Below are 14,985 nucleotides of genomic sequence, written 5' to 3' on the forward strand. Positions count from 1 at the left end.
TCTTCAATCTTCATACATGGTAACTAGCAATAATTTTAAACAAAATCAATCTTGGTTGTTAGTCTTAATGACTAACGAAAAACGTATGAAATTTTTGATGAGACTGTGGCTTGAAAAATGCCATGGTCCTGTCACAGTAAAACTATTCTTTAACAGCTGAAATAATATATTAATTTCACAAACAAAACAGTCAGACTAATGCATCAAGTGACATCCCTACCTTAACCTTTCTTACCTAGGTTTTAAGATTGCCATAATGACAATGGCCAAGTGCTATTTCTCCAACCTTGCTCCAGAGATCCTTACACTTCAAACATGTAGCAGCTGGCCAAGGAGAAAAAGCATCAGGCCAGGGAGCAGCTCATCACAGAGTGCATGGCCAAGGTGCCACAGATGATTGAGAATCATCAGGCTCACCTGCAGATGGTGTTAAAAAATAAAACCTCACAGACCTCACTCCCAGAGACTCTAAATTAATAGGACCCATAATTTTCAACAAGCACCCCCTTTTCCTGATCCCAGTGTTTTTGCTAATGCAGGTAATGCATAACTCTTGCTTTGAGAAATACCACGTAGGATCGTGAGGCAAGCAGTGCCTCAGAATTACACGGGGAATAATTTGAGCATCTGCAGGCCCAAGCACATGAGTACCTTCATAGAATTCCACGTCAGATTTCTGCAGTTTATCTCTGAATGAGAACCACTGATCCACACAGTTGAAGTCACTCATGACCATCATCAGAGAGACAAACCCTTTATCCATTCCTTCCCCCTTCTCCTCTCTTTCTACTCTCTGTTTCTCTCTCTCTCTGCCTCCCTGTCTCTCTCCATCTCTTTCTCTTGTTGTTGTTTTTTCCTTTTTTTAGGATCGTCTTGTGTAACAGTGCCTCAGTGCTGCTGGTTTTTTGTTTTGTTTTATTTCTGCATGAGGTCCTGGAGAACACACTAACATCCCCATGTTTATATAAACAGTGACTGATGGTAGAATTGACAGGATTTTGATTTTGCCACTTTTGTTGTTGTTGTTCTTTTCGGATTTGGCCCAATTCTTGTAGAAGACAAGTGGCCTTTATCATCATTCATTCAGAGTATACTCAGTACAGTATTAACATTCTGGATAGTTGATACATGGAATGGATTTTTCAGGCATCAAAGATTATAACAAAATTATGAATCCAATCTCCAACTCCTACACTCCCCACTACAATACAAATGGAAATCATATTCTCATTATGATCTTTAGACTGTCATCATCAGGGCTAATTTTAATGTTAGACTATAGATGATGAATAGTTGAAATCCAATTTGAATGCATAATACTGCATTTAATTTACAGTACTACCTGTCAATAAAAAATAGACTGAGGCATATCTTCCAAGATATACATAGGGAATATTCAATTATAATTAACCTTCTTATTCTTGTTAAATCTTTGTCCTGAAATGGATTGTTTGTGCCATTTCTTATTCTTATAACAATCTGTCACTGAAAAGAATTTGAATTTTAATATAATATTCTCTGAGAAATACAATAGAGGATGTTTCTTTTAATCTCCTCAGTACTACTATTGCTTTTCTATTTCATTTCTTTTTCATAGGTTAATTATAACTAAGGTTGTAATCTTCGTGCAGGTGTAGGATACTTTGGCAGACTGTGGAAAATGATTTTCCACAAACCATATTGCGTACAATATGTGGCAAATGGGACGTTTCATTTTTTCAAACTTAATGAAAAGAAAAAGAATAATTTTAGTTCAAATGATGCAGCTGAGAGCATATGAATTCATGCTTTCCTGTGGATAACTTTATAAAACTACTTTCAAGCAGTAATTGTTATAGATAACCTAAAAAAATTAAAATAATTTATATGTTACCTCTAAACAATATAAAATTAAGAAGATAGCTTTTGCAGAAAATTAGGCACTAGATTTAGGAATGTATCTTTTATTAAGTCAATTTATTGACAGTTGAAAATGTTACTTATTTTTCTTCTCTCTCTTTTCTATCACAGTTGGTAAAATTAATGAGACTACAGCACTTTCCTAGCCTGAATATTTTAGAGATACCCACGAGTTTATCATGGCTCTTTACTCATGACGGAACAAGGGCTGAAAGAGCAGAGGCTTTGCTTACATCTTAACAGGCACTCTCTTCATAAGTACAGTGCTGGAGTTGGGTGTCAGTCAGTTCTTTGGCAGGCGGTAGGCTGGGTTTTGCAAGCAGTCAGGTTTTGCAGACACGGCATGATCGTATCCTTGCTCTGGAACTGTGTACACTTGAGCAAGCTACTAGATATTTCTGAGGCTTAGTTGTGCTGATTTCTTTCCTACTTTCAAAGTAAAGTAGGAATAGTAATACCAAGCAGAGAGAATGGTGTGAGGTTTAAATGGGATTATGGATCTAGCACCAAGGAAACACTCAAAATAGGCAGCTAATATTTTACTTCTATCGTACAAATATTTTAATTCTAATTTTGTAAAATGATTGGATTAGATCTTTTAATTGTTCTTGAAGGGAAAGAAGAAGAGAAAGAGACATTTGAAATTTTCTCCTCTTCTGATTTTTAGTGAGCTATGCATATTCTTCTTTATTTTTTAAAATCTCATTAAATCCACACAATCTAAAGAGAGAAAGTATAGCTTAAACCTGATTAAGAAGAAATATAGAATTTATATCAGGAAGTATAGAATTGACCACCAAAAATAAATGGTGCTTTTATGTATTTAAAAGTAAAACGAGTTATTTAAAAAAAAATCACTAAAACAGCACCTAGAACATAGTATACAACCAATCAGTGTTAGCTTGATGTGATTATTTTTAAATATAGTTTTGATAAGGTGAGTCTTTAAAATGCAAGTTTAATTCTGTTTAGGGAAAAAATATGCCTAACTATAAACAATGAGATAACTGATGATATCTGTTTTCTTCTCAAAAGGAAAGGGAGTATTATCATACTTTTTTTTTTTTTTTTTGCGGTACGCGGGCCTCTCACTGTTGTGGCGTCTCCCATTGCGGAGCACAGGCTCCAGACGCGCAGGCCCAGCGGCCATGGCTCACGGGCCCAGCCGCTCCGCGGCATGTGGGATCTTCCCGGACCGGGGCACGAACCCGTGTCCCCTGCATCGGCAGGTGGACTCTCAACCACTGCGCCACCAGGGAAGACCTATCATACTTTTATAGTTAATTGCTTTGAATGTGTACTTATTCAAAGAAGAATTTGAATGATGCAGTACTTTTATAGAAATGCATACATACATACATATATACATGACTTATGATACTCAAATGACAAAGTCTGTTAAGTAAAAATCAAAGTTTTGTAACACTTAAAAAGAGACAGAGTAGCAGAATGTGTGGTTTCAGTGTGTGATGGCCGCCAGCTGGCTTGGGTTTGCCTGCTGGCTCTGCTTCTTACAGAGGTTAACTCCCTGTGCCTTAGTTTTGTGATCTATAAAATGTGAAAAAACTACTTCTTTATGCATAGGTTTGTTATGAGTTCTTACTTGTAAAACATTTAAAGTAGCAGCTGGTACATAATGAATGCTATGTTAGTAACTATTAAATAAAATAAATATACTCACCTTTATATTGTATTTTCCTTCAACTGAAACAAAATAATCTTTCCCCCCATGATACAAACCTGTCTTTTGTTACTCAAAGTACAAAAATCATCATTTGACTTGTTATTTCAAGAAATAACAAATCACCACTTGGGACCCTATATGTAATTTATCTTTTAATCTTCATGAAAATTCTATAAGGTATATACTCTTATCCCCATTTTACAGATGAAGAATGACTGATGGTTAGATGTTCTGTTTTAAACATTTCCTTGTAATCATGGTCAAACATGGTATCATCTTTTGCCCTGAGGCCAAGTTATTATAAGTATAGATAAATTTCTACCCCCAGATTCACAATCTTGAGGATTAAGTTCATAAAAGGGAGCTTCAATTCCATAGAAGTTAATTCACCTGATATGTCTCTATAATGGCATGTGACTTCACCCCGCTACCTGCAACAGCTGTAATGGCCACACAGAATCTTTTTCAATGTCCTTATTCCCCTGGAACCTCAAACTACAGTTTCCACATTATACTCATATAAGAAGTGTGAAATATAAGACTGTTCAGATGTTAGATATGTATATTAAATCAATAAAAGACACACATCAATTTTCTGCCAATAACAGTCAAAGGAGATAGAAATGAAAGATGCCTTCTGTTTACTGGGATCTTTTTCAGTTACTTGTTAGGACTTGAATTTGATTCTTTTTTTTTTAATCTTGGGAAGAGGTTTGAAGTTTTCCCTTTTTTATAGTGAATTTTTGTCACATATCTTAACCTTCCTTCTTCAATCAGAGTGCTTCTTTAAGGAAGCATGTGCTTTTTCGTTTTGAGTGGCTAATTTATTTATCAGTATTACCTGTAGATGACTTGTGGCAGAGACAAACTTCACATGGAAGGAAGCAGACCCTTCTGTTCCCAAGGTGATTCATATTTACTGAAGCTAACCTGTTTCTATCTATAGTCACTTTCTTAAATCTCCACCCAGCAAAAGAAGACATCCTATTTTCTTTTCACCACTTCTTCTTCTTCCTCCTCCTCTTCTTCTTTTTTTCTTCTTCTTCTCCTTCTCCTTCTTCTCCTTCTCCTTCTTCTTTTTCTTCTTCCTCCTCCTCCTCTGCCTCCTCCTCCCCTCCCCTCCCCCTCCCCTCCCCCTCCTCCTCCTCCTCCTCCTCCTCCCCCTCCCCTACACTCCCCTCCCTCTCCCCTCCCCCTGCCCCTCCCCTCCTCCTCCTCCTCCTCCTCTTCTTCTTCTTCTTTTCTTTATGATTAGTAAGAATATTTCAACTTCTTCATCAGAAACAAAAACAAATATACTGACAAAATATGTTTCTTGATAAAGTAAGTTAGCAATATAGGAAAATCAAATATACATTCTACACATAGAATGCAGATTTTAGAACAATTTAAATCAGTTATTCTAAAGCTAATAAGTCAAAATATATTTTAATATTTACTGCATAACATGCAATATGCATTTAAAGAATTAAAGATTGATAATAATGAAGGATGTAATAACAAATGTGAATTAAGTTTCATAACCATTGCATATTATTAACTTCATTTTCAGGAACTTAATTTTATGTGTTACTATTGGATGAATGCAATGTTTATAAAGATTAAAATTTGGAAATAAATATTGTATATCTATTTAAACTCATTTACACATTTTATATGAAAAGCTCACTTTTTTGAGATTTATAGAATTTATCTGTAATCTGCTCTTAAAGAAGTTCCATCTTTATATTACTTTTCATGCAGTTCATCTTTGCCTGTGAACATAGGTAAAACTTTAACTTTTAAATATTCAATAATTTTAAACAAATATATCTATATCAGATAAGTTTTTAAAGGAAATTCTTTAAGTACCTTAATTATTAGAAAAATTGATTTTGTCATCTTTTCCTACAATTCAGTGGAGGTTCCAAGTGAATATTTGTTATAGAATATCCAGCATAATTTATATAGTTCTAAAACTGGGAAATCAAAAGGAAAGAATACTGAATTATTGTGTGATAATGGTGATAGGAAATTACTTCCAACACTACATAATTCAATAACTTCCTAGTCACCTCTTCAGTACTGCTTCAGGGTAAAAGTTGATCACATGCAGACCTACTAGAGAATGGACTTGAGGATACGGGGAGGGGGAAGGGTAAGCTGGGACAAAGCGAGAGAGTGGCATGGACCTATACACACTACCAAACATAAAATAGATAGCTAGTGGGAAGTAGCCGCATAGCACAGGGAGATCAGCTCAGTGCTTTGTGACCACCTAGGGAGGGTGGGAGGGAGGGAGACGCAAGAGGGAAGAGATATGGGGACATATGTACATGTATAACTGATCCACTTTGTTATAAAGCAGAAACTAACACACCATTGTAAAGCAATTATACTCCAATAAAGATGTTAAAAAAAAAAAGTTTATCACAAACAGAACCAGATTCTATATTGACAGGAATCTTTCCTATAAATCTGATCCATTAATCAGATCACTTCAATTGTAAACAATAGGACAGTTCTATTAGAGGGTTATACATGGGCTCATAATATTTTAAACCTAATATGACATTTTGTATACAAAATAGAATTTTAATTTTTAGCCCTCAACTTAACAAATCTGTCTGTCTCCCAGCCTTTTCATTGTGGAAAATTGCATCAGTATTTGCCCTTTTGCTTAGGGCAAAAATATAGATTATCCTTGATTTCTCTCACCCTCATACTATCATTATGCTCTACAGATTCTACTTTCAAAATATATGCTAGATCTGACTATCAATACTTCCCACCATATCCACAATAATGCTAAGTTCAACCCATCATCTCTTGCAGGCAGTATTGCAGTAACACCCAAACTTATCTTCCTACTTTTAATCTTAACTCTTAACGTCTTTTTTTCCCCCATAGAACAGCTAGAATGAGCCTTAAAATAATGAAAACAAATCATGTTCTTCCCTACTCAAAACCTACCCTATAGATGTCTATTATAGTTACAAGGTAGACTCCTTATCATGGCTTACATTATATAACCTCTCCTAGATCTCTGGATATGTTTTACCTTACTCTTTACACTATATCCACATTTTAAGCTATTGATTTCTTTCTCATTCTTTCTCAGGCCTTCTGCATTCACAGTTCCAGCCTGCCTGTAATGTCCTTCCGCATCATCTTTGCATAGCTTACTTCAGTACCTTCAAGTCTCTGTTCAAAAAATCATCTCTAGGAAGGGACTTTCCTTGCCTATCATTTCCAAAGGTATGCTGGTAAATTGGCTCTCAGACAAGAGGTGGGAGCTATGATTTATAGCCCTTGCCAATTTCCATGAGATGACTTAAAAACCTACTTGTAAAAGTTCTGAATATTTCACAGTAAACTCTCTTGAGCTAATATGAGCTACATCAGAAATAGCCAGCTCCCCTACCTCGAGTAAGTTCAGGTGAAAGCTCTTTGTTATACAGATAAAATCACCCTAACTTAAAATATATATATTTACATATGGTTGAAACACTGCTAAAAAATCTTGGTGTTCAGACTTGTGTGATATAACCCAGTTTTCATTACTTAAAGTCTATCAAGAGTTCACACTTGCTCACTTAAATCTGATGATGATTAGCTTATTATGTCCAAAAGCATCATCTCTGTAATAGTTACATAGAATCTGCTTAACAAAATAAAGGACATTTTGAAATCATTTTCTGCAAAGCCAACCCTAGTTTGACAATAAGTTTTATTGCCTTTGAATACCTTCTCCCGTAATAAAGCCAAATGGATTTTCCATTATTGCAGACTATGCACGTAATATCAGCAGGGTAAAATGGTGATTCTAAAGAGAGAGTAAATAGTCAGTGACTCAATGTCCCCATTTAAGTTAAGAAGTAAAACAATTATGTTTCCCTGTCTCCCTCCTGAGGCCAGGGAATGATCTATTTGGAATTGCTTGTAGGTAATGAAAAAAATCCTCTGAGTATCTGAGATTTCCAGCCTCGTTTCATTAAGCACCTCCTGTTTGAAAGAGTTTTTGGCAATTTACCTTCATGAATTGCCAACTTTGAGACGTGAAGAATTCTGTTCTGAAACGTGCTCTTTAGTGACATTAAAACATTCAGCTATATGTGTTCACCCTGCCTCAAAACTGTGACCTTTCCAGGGGTATTTGAAATTTGGCTAGTTTTTAATTATGCTAGGCATTTTGAAGTTGGCAAGGACATTAAACTGTTACCCAGATTCTTTTTTCCTCACTGTCCATAAACAATAAAGTTGGCACAGCATTTTATTCTCAAGACAATTATCTAACAGTGTTTCCTTAGTCCCAAATTTGCTGTTGCCTTAATAACATTATCATTAAAAGAATTTTCTGGTTGTTCTATAAATACAGAAGAGTAAATCCTCTTTTCAACTACTAATTTTGGATTGTTTAGAAAAGTGTGCTGTTGAGTGCTTTTTTTTTCATGAAAAATAACTGATTTGAGCCTCAATTTATACATTTTAGAAATGAGCATGTCCACCCTCTACCACAAATATTCTTTGACATGTTAATAGTCACATTTTGGAGCCTATAATGATTCACAGAGAAGGTCACAAGATAAATCTCTTCACATTTCTATCTGCCAAGAAGAGAGTTCTGTTTATAAGGTCTCATCATGGAAACTCAGGGTAAATCCAGCTTCAAACAGAGGATAATGTTTGCTTCACGACAGGGATTCAGAAGCTGCTACTTCCACATTTACACAAAACAAACTACAGACAAGTCAGAACTGCAGTCCAAGCAGTGACCTCTATCTGAGCCCCCATAAAACAGATAATTCACCTCTGCCCCAAGCAGACGACTGACTTTGGAGATATGTGATGCTGACTGCATGCAGATCTTCTCAGCAAATCTACTCGTAGCTATGACTTTCCTCTCTGGAAAGAGAAATGCTCAGTGGAAATTTAAACATACCCATTTTGGATTTCCTGAAAGATCAGTTTGCTTTATAGAACTATCTGCTCACATGACAGTTTTTAAATGTTGGTGCTCAAATCAAGGTTTCCTGGCTAGAGATTGAAAGCTGATATTCATACCTAGGTCTAAAGGTGTTACGGTAATTTTTTGTTTTTCCCCCTAATGAGTTGAAAACATATTTACGTGTCAAAATATTTCTAATCAATAAATACTGTTTTAATTGTATGATGTACTAGCAAAGATAACTACTTCCAAGCAGCATTTGGATAAGTCAATAGTGGAATTATGAACGAGATAATGGTTTCTGTATAAAAACTTGGCATATGACTTCTCCACATATGCATACTCCAGCCACAAAGAAATAGTTATATTTCAGCATTGTACCAATACTTCTCTTTCATAAAAAAGTTTTCATATTTACTAAGCAGTCTAAATTACTGCAATCTTTGTGCTTCTTTTGTTTATAAATTTAGAGATGCTTGCCTTTTTTAAGTAAGAAGGCTATAAAATAATTTTGAGTTATAATTTATAGATAGAAGTGAATGCCACCCAAGTTGAATGTAAAGGGAGGATTCACTAGACTGTAAATCCTTTGAGGGGAGTAACCATGTCTTTATGACACTTACGAACTGTTTTCCTCTCTGTTCTTCTGCCTACTGGGCACAGTACAAGCAAAAGGCTGTATACTCAATGAATTTTTGAGGAATGAATGGAAGGTTATGGTTTATTGTGACCTACATTTGAAATTTGATCAACCTTGTAAGTTTGGATTCCATGTAATGGTGCTAGAAATATCCTGCCAACTTGGAAGTCAAATAAAATGAATAAGTATCAGTTGATAAAGTGGATAAATCCTTCACAGATTAAAGTGGGACTGTTACTAAAACCAGATGAGTGAACACTGAATACACATATGTATAGCAGAAGCCAACTGGAACTTGAAGTTAAATGTCTTACAACCAGCTTGGCCAATGTGGTTAAAGCAGACCATCAATCCAAAATGATCAGTGCCAGATCCAGTTAGCTTTAAGTGAATCATGCCACTCAGTAATGTGAAAAATATCTCACTGGTAAATTTAATTCTACCTAAATTTTATCTACTGCTTCATCAAATTTAAATATTATTTTAAGTAATATAAATATAATTGTGTAAATATAGTGATTATTGATATTTTCCCAGTGACAACATTCACATGGATCTTGTTAAGCTGTAGTGCATAGCTGAAATACTACAGGTCTGAATAATTTTTAGTTCACTATACGAAAGTTTGCAGCACAATCTCTGGGCCCAATATAGACATGTCTTAAGGGAAATGTCTGCCCAGAAGTGAAATATTTGATGTACTCCCTTGATAGGGCTTATGTGCTTTATGGGAAATGACTGCTTATATTTTTGAAGGGGAAAAATATGTTTAGTAGATATTTGAGGTTCAAGAAACATTGAGATTTCTTAAAAATAAGTGCACCGATATTTCTGTAAATGTGGATATATATCTAAAATATATATACATATATATAGCTACTTACTTAAAATTGAGTAGTTTAGATGACTACCTAAAATTGGAAATAAGAGCAAGGCTTACTTTGAAAAATCCAAGCTAAGGGATAATTGCAAAGTTTGTGATTATGTCTGTCAGATTTGGTCTTGAGAGATTAATATGCTCTTTTACAAAACAAAGTGAAGTGAAATATTGGAGCAATTATCAATATATAGATCAATAGTGAGGGAAAAGACAAAACTGGTGGAGGAAGTGCTATGTCAGCATTCAAGTCATCTGTAGAGCTTTTCCAAAGGATTTATATCCCTGGGCTTTTCTCCTTCAGATATGACTCAGAAAATTTTGGTTGGGCCTGAAGAGAGATATTGTTAAAAAGTGATTCTGAAAATTTCCTTCCACCTTCAACTTAAGTAACAAACTCTGATCTAAAGGATGATAATAGTAGTTAATATAATAATTAAAAAATGACAACTGATTGATGTAAACTGCTTCTGATTTTGTTTATTCAGATAATTTTTCTATAATAACATTTTCCAAACTAACTTAACATAAAATAATGTTCCAAAGGATATAAATATAACTATCTCAAAAATAAGGAGAGACATAAAGAGATAAAGTACCATATTCAAATCAGTTTTGGTAATATATAATAAACAAAATTAACTAGCTTTTTTTGGGTACTTCTCAGAAACTTTAATATGTAAATGTGTATTGTGAAATTCTCAAGCAGAAAAATAGTAAACAACATATGCTAAAACTATGTGACCAGAACATATTTTTTATCTACCCTCATCTTCATCATTATTATCTTTCAGAATAATGTAAATTGGGATAGTTTGAACATATGTTCAGCATATTTATTTAACATATATTGTCTCAGCATGTATAGTTATATCCTGGCATTCAATCTTTTGCTATCCAGAGTGTGAAAGTAAGATTAATGTTTCATTCCTGTGTACTGCATAGTATTGTAAGCCTTCAAAGGTGGTTGCCTGGTGTTTGAAAAAAAGGTTCTAATGTTTGAGTGTAAAAGATAGGTGTACTTTTAGAAATCATTTCTTGATTTCAAAGAATGACCAGTCTGGAAAAAAAATAGGACAGCTAGAGGCAAGAAGCAAAGTATTTGATAACTGGAGCAGAAACAAGCAAGTAGTAAAATTATTACAAATTACGGCTCATTCTTGGAGTAGTAAAATTATTGCAAATTACGGGTCATTCTTGGAGTTAGCTTCTCCGAAGCTTGTAGCCAAATTGTGTAACCCATCTCTGGCCACAAGGTAAGACTTTTTACTAGACATTTGTTTTACCAATATACCTCAGCTTTATCTGAATAATTTCATATGTATAATTTAGATAGAGGTGCAGAATCAGAAGAGACTGAGATGGAGGTGCTTGTGAGCTAGGTGGAAAACTAGCATGAGGGGATCTGAGAAGGTGAGAGAGTAAAAAGTAGAGGAAAGTAACCATTTTCTATAAGAACATGGAGACAGAGGTCACCTGTGACTTGACTAAAATATCTCAATGCACTGGGAGAGACTGAAACCAGATTGGAACAAGAGGAAGTGGAAACTGCAAAACTGCTTTTTATTTTTTTAAGAATTCTCTTTAAATACTTCTGTGCTTAAACAGTTCAGTGATATTAATTATGTGGGGATTTTAGAGGCAGATAGGAAGGAGCCACCAAAACGCTGGGGACAACTCTTTCAGTATTCTGGTTTACTCAGAGAAATATTTTAGAAGTATAAAATGGACTTTGGGCAATATTCCATAACTCTTATTCATTAGAAATACATATATTATATATATAATATATATATAAATACTATATATATATTATACATATGTGTGTGTGTGTGCACACTAAAATATTATGCTCCCAAAATATATTTTTGACACCTTTGTTGTAACACCACTTTTATGAGAACGGTGATTCTTGTAGAAATGCAGTGAACCATGATTAAGGCAGAAGACAGTGAAGAAGAAAGATAAAGAATATTGTATGAATTGAATCAAGGTGGGCCAGGAACCCTCTGTCACTCAATTTCTTCATCTATCAAATGAGGATAATACTAGTTCCCAATTCATAGGGTTCTTATGACAAGTCTATGTGCTAATACCCGTAAAGTCCTTGGATAGCTTCTGGCTTATAATAAGTGCTCAATAAATCTTAGTTACTATTAAATGCTATTAAATATTATTATTATTGGTGCTTTTCTTATAACTGTCTGATATCAGTGACAAACATGTAAACAAATATGTAAATAAATAGTTTCAGAAAAGGATAAGAATCATTAAAATATACAACTGTAAAGAGATAGAATGGTGACAGGCTACTTTAGTGAAGGTGATGTGGTCAGGAAATGATCTCAAATGATTTGTAACAGAATTATTATTTTTTTGTTGAAGTATAGTTGATTTACAATATTTTGTTAGTTTCAGGTGTACAGCAAAATGATTTGGTTATATGTATATATATGTATACATCTGTATTTTCTTTTCCACTATAGTTTATTACAAGAACTGGCTACACAGTAGGTCCTTGTTTTTATCTATTTTATATATTGTAGTTTGTATCTGTTAATCCCATTCTCCCAGTTTGTCCCCTCCCCTCCCCCTTTGGTAACCATAAGTTTGTTTTCTATGTCTATAAGTTTGTTTCTGTTTTGTAAATAAGTTTGTTTGTACTACTTTTTAGATTCCACATATAAGTGATATCATATAATATTTGTCTTTTTCTATCTGACTTACTCCACTGAGTATGATAATTTCTAGGTCCATCCATGTTGCTGCAAATGGCATTATTTTATTCTTTTTTATGCCTGAGTAATAGTCCATTGTATATAAGTACCACATCTCCTTTATCCATTCATCTGTCGATGGACACTTAGGTTGCTTCTGTGTCTTGGCTATTGTAAATAGTGCTGCTATGAACATAGGTATGCATATATCTTTTCAAATTAGAGCTTTTGTTTTTTCCGGATGTATGCCCAGGAGTAGAATTGCTGGATCATATGGTAACACTATTTTCAGTTTTTTTAAGGAACCTCCATACTGTTCTCCACAGTGGCTGAACCAGTTTACATTCCCACCAATGGTGTAAGAGGGTTCCCTTTTCTCCACACACTCTCTAGCCTTTACTATTTGTAGACTTTTTGATAATGGCCGTTCTGACCAGTGTGAGGTGATACCTCATTGCAGTTTTGACTTGCATTTCTCTAATAATTCGTGATGTTGAGCATCTTTTCATGTTCCTGTTGCCTATCTCTATGTGTTCTTTAGAGGAATGTTTGTTTAGGTCTTCTGCCGATTTTTCGATTGTGTTGTTTGTTTTTTTGTTATTGAGTTGTATGTGCTGTTTGTATTTTTTAGAAATTAAACCCTTGTCGGTTGCATTATTTGCAAATATCTTCTCCAATTCTGTAGGTTGTCTTTTCATTTTGTTTAAGGTTTCCTTTGCTGTGCAAAAGGTTATAAGCTTGATTAAGTCCCATTTGTTTATTTTTGCTTTTTCTATGTAGCAGACTTATTTTAATACACATGATATCAAGAATTGCCTACTGGACTAAAGTTTAAACAGACTTTAAAGTCTGGTCTAAAATTTAAACAGAATTAGAAAATAGGTGTTATTCTCAATGTGTTTACTATTTGTATATTTAAATGGTATTCTAATATGTCCTTGGATATAGTTGGTACAGATATTGAATAGTAATCTCAAGAGCAATTATAATGTTGAAGAGTTTAAAATGAATATGTTAGCTGTCCATAGAAGTGTGGAGACATCAATTTTGTTTCAATTTTATTATAATGTGGATGAAAAGGGAACAGTTAAGCCAGCTATGGGATTAAAGCGTTTAGTGCACTAGTTGTAAAGCCATGGAAGGAGCTCACCATTTTATCATACCATTAGGTACAAATGAACAAGATATTTACTATTTCATAGTCTAGCATGTTTCAGATAGACTCAGCCTAAATTTGTGTTTACTCAGTAAAAAGTTCAGTTAAATTCCTCACTTTCAGATATTTTGGGGCCAAATACACAGCAAATAATATTCATGCTTTTTAAATATTTTGAGGTTTGAATTCACTGGTTTTGTTTTCCATATTCATCACATTAATTATTTTTTAAAAATGAATATAGTTAACTTAGAGTTAGGGAGATTCATTCTGAATAGTCAATAAGTAACATATAAACCACAACCTCTTTTTAATATTTGGGAAATGTGAGCATGATAATAATGAACATACTTATCTGTAGAATAGTCTAAGAAATCTATTCTACAAAGAGCAGGATTCATAATTACTTAGAAATACAAATGTTAAGTTGGAATAAAAATGTCTCAGCAGTTTAATTTGGAAATGCGTATGTATAAGTTCTTTCTTGTTTTTATAAATAACTGACTATTTTGATGGTTTCAAGACACGGTTGCGTAATAATTGCATGTCTATCATGATTGAAAGCATGAGTAAAACAAAATCTGTGCAAGAAGGGGCACACCCCAACCCCTCAGAATAATTGCACATTCTGTCATGTCTGATTGCTTAAGTAGTACAAAAAGACAAGAGCAAAAATAGACTCCACAAGTCAGTCATACTCAGAAAAATTTGAAATTAAATAACAGTAATTGAATACTATTAGAATACTCTCATATTTTTCATGGGTTAAAAAGAATTAACAATGCATATATGCTTGCTTTACTTATTAACTAGTATTATGACTGATACGTTACTAAAATTCAAAAGAGTTTCCAATCAATAAATCTTAACACTGCACTGTAAATTTTTGCTATGAAGAAATTTAAGAGATAGTCTCTAACTTCAAGGAGTTTATAGTTAATTTAAAATACAATTTTAGTCTTCAGTATTATGTGAATCCTTTTTAAATTAACAGAGTGTCACATTAGGCTAATTAAAAAGTAATTATTATGACTGAATTCTTAGAAACTATAGCAACAGGTGTTTCAGAAATGGAAGGGAAAATG

At 33.9% G+C, this 14,985-nt stretch overlaps 1 protein-coding gene across 49 annotated transcripts in view; it reads left to right on the top strand.

Moving 5' to 3' along the window:
* LOC307184329 (teneurin-2-like) overlaps window positions 1-14,985 on the top strand; it is a 2,867,364-nt gene that overhangs the window by 750,125 nt on the left and 2,102,254 nt on the right. For 2 of the 49 annotated variants that reach the window (XM_079917760.1, XM_079917758.1), the window contains one exon: window positions 6,684-6,820. The exons of the other annotated variants lie outside the window; for them this stretch is intronic. The gene's annotated coding sequence lies outside the window, so the exon portion shown is untranslated. The remainder of the gene's footprint in view (window positions 1-6,683; window positions 6,821-14,985) is intronic. 49 annotated transcript variants of the gene reach the window in all.

This window comes from Stenella coeruleoalba (assembly GCF_951394435.1).
Source record: "Stenella coeruleoalba genome assembly, chromosome: 3".
Lineage (NCBI taxonomy): Eukaryota > Metazoa > Chordata > Mammalia > Artiodactyla > Delphinidae > Stenella > Stenella coeruleoalba.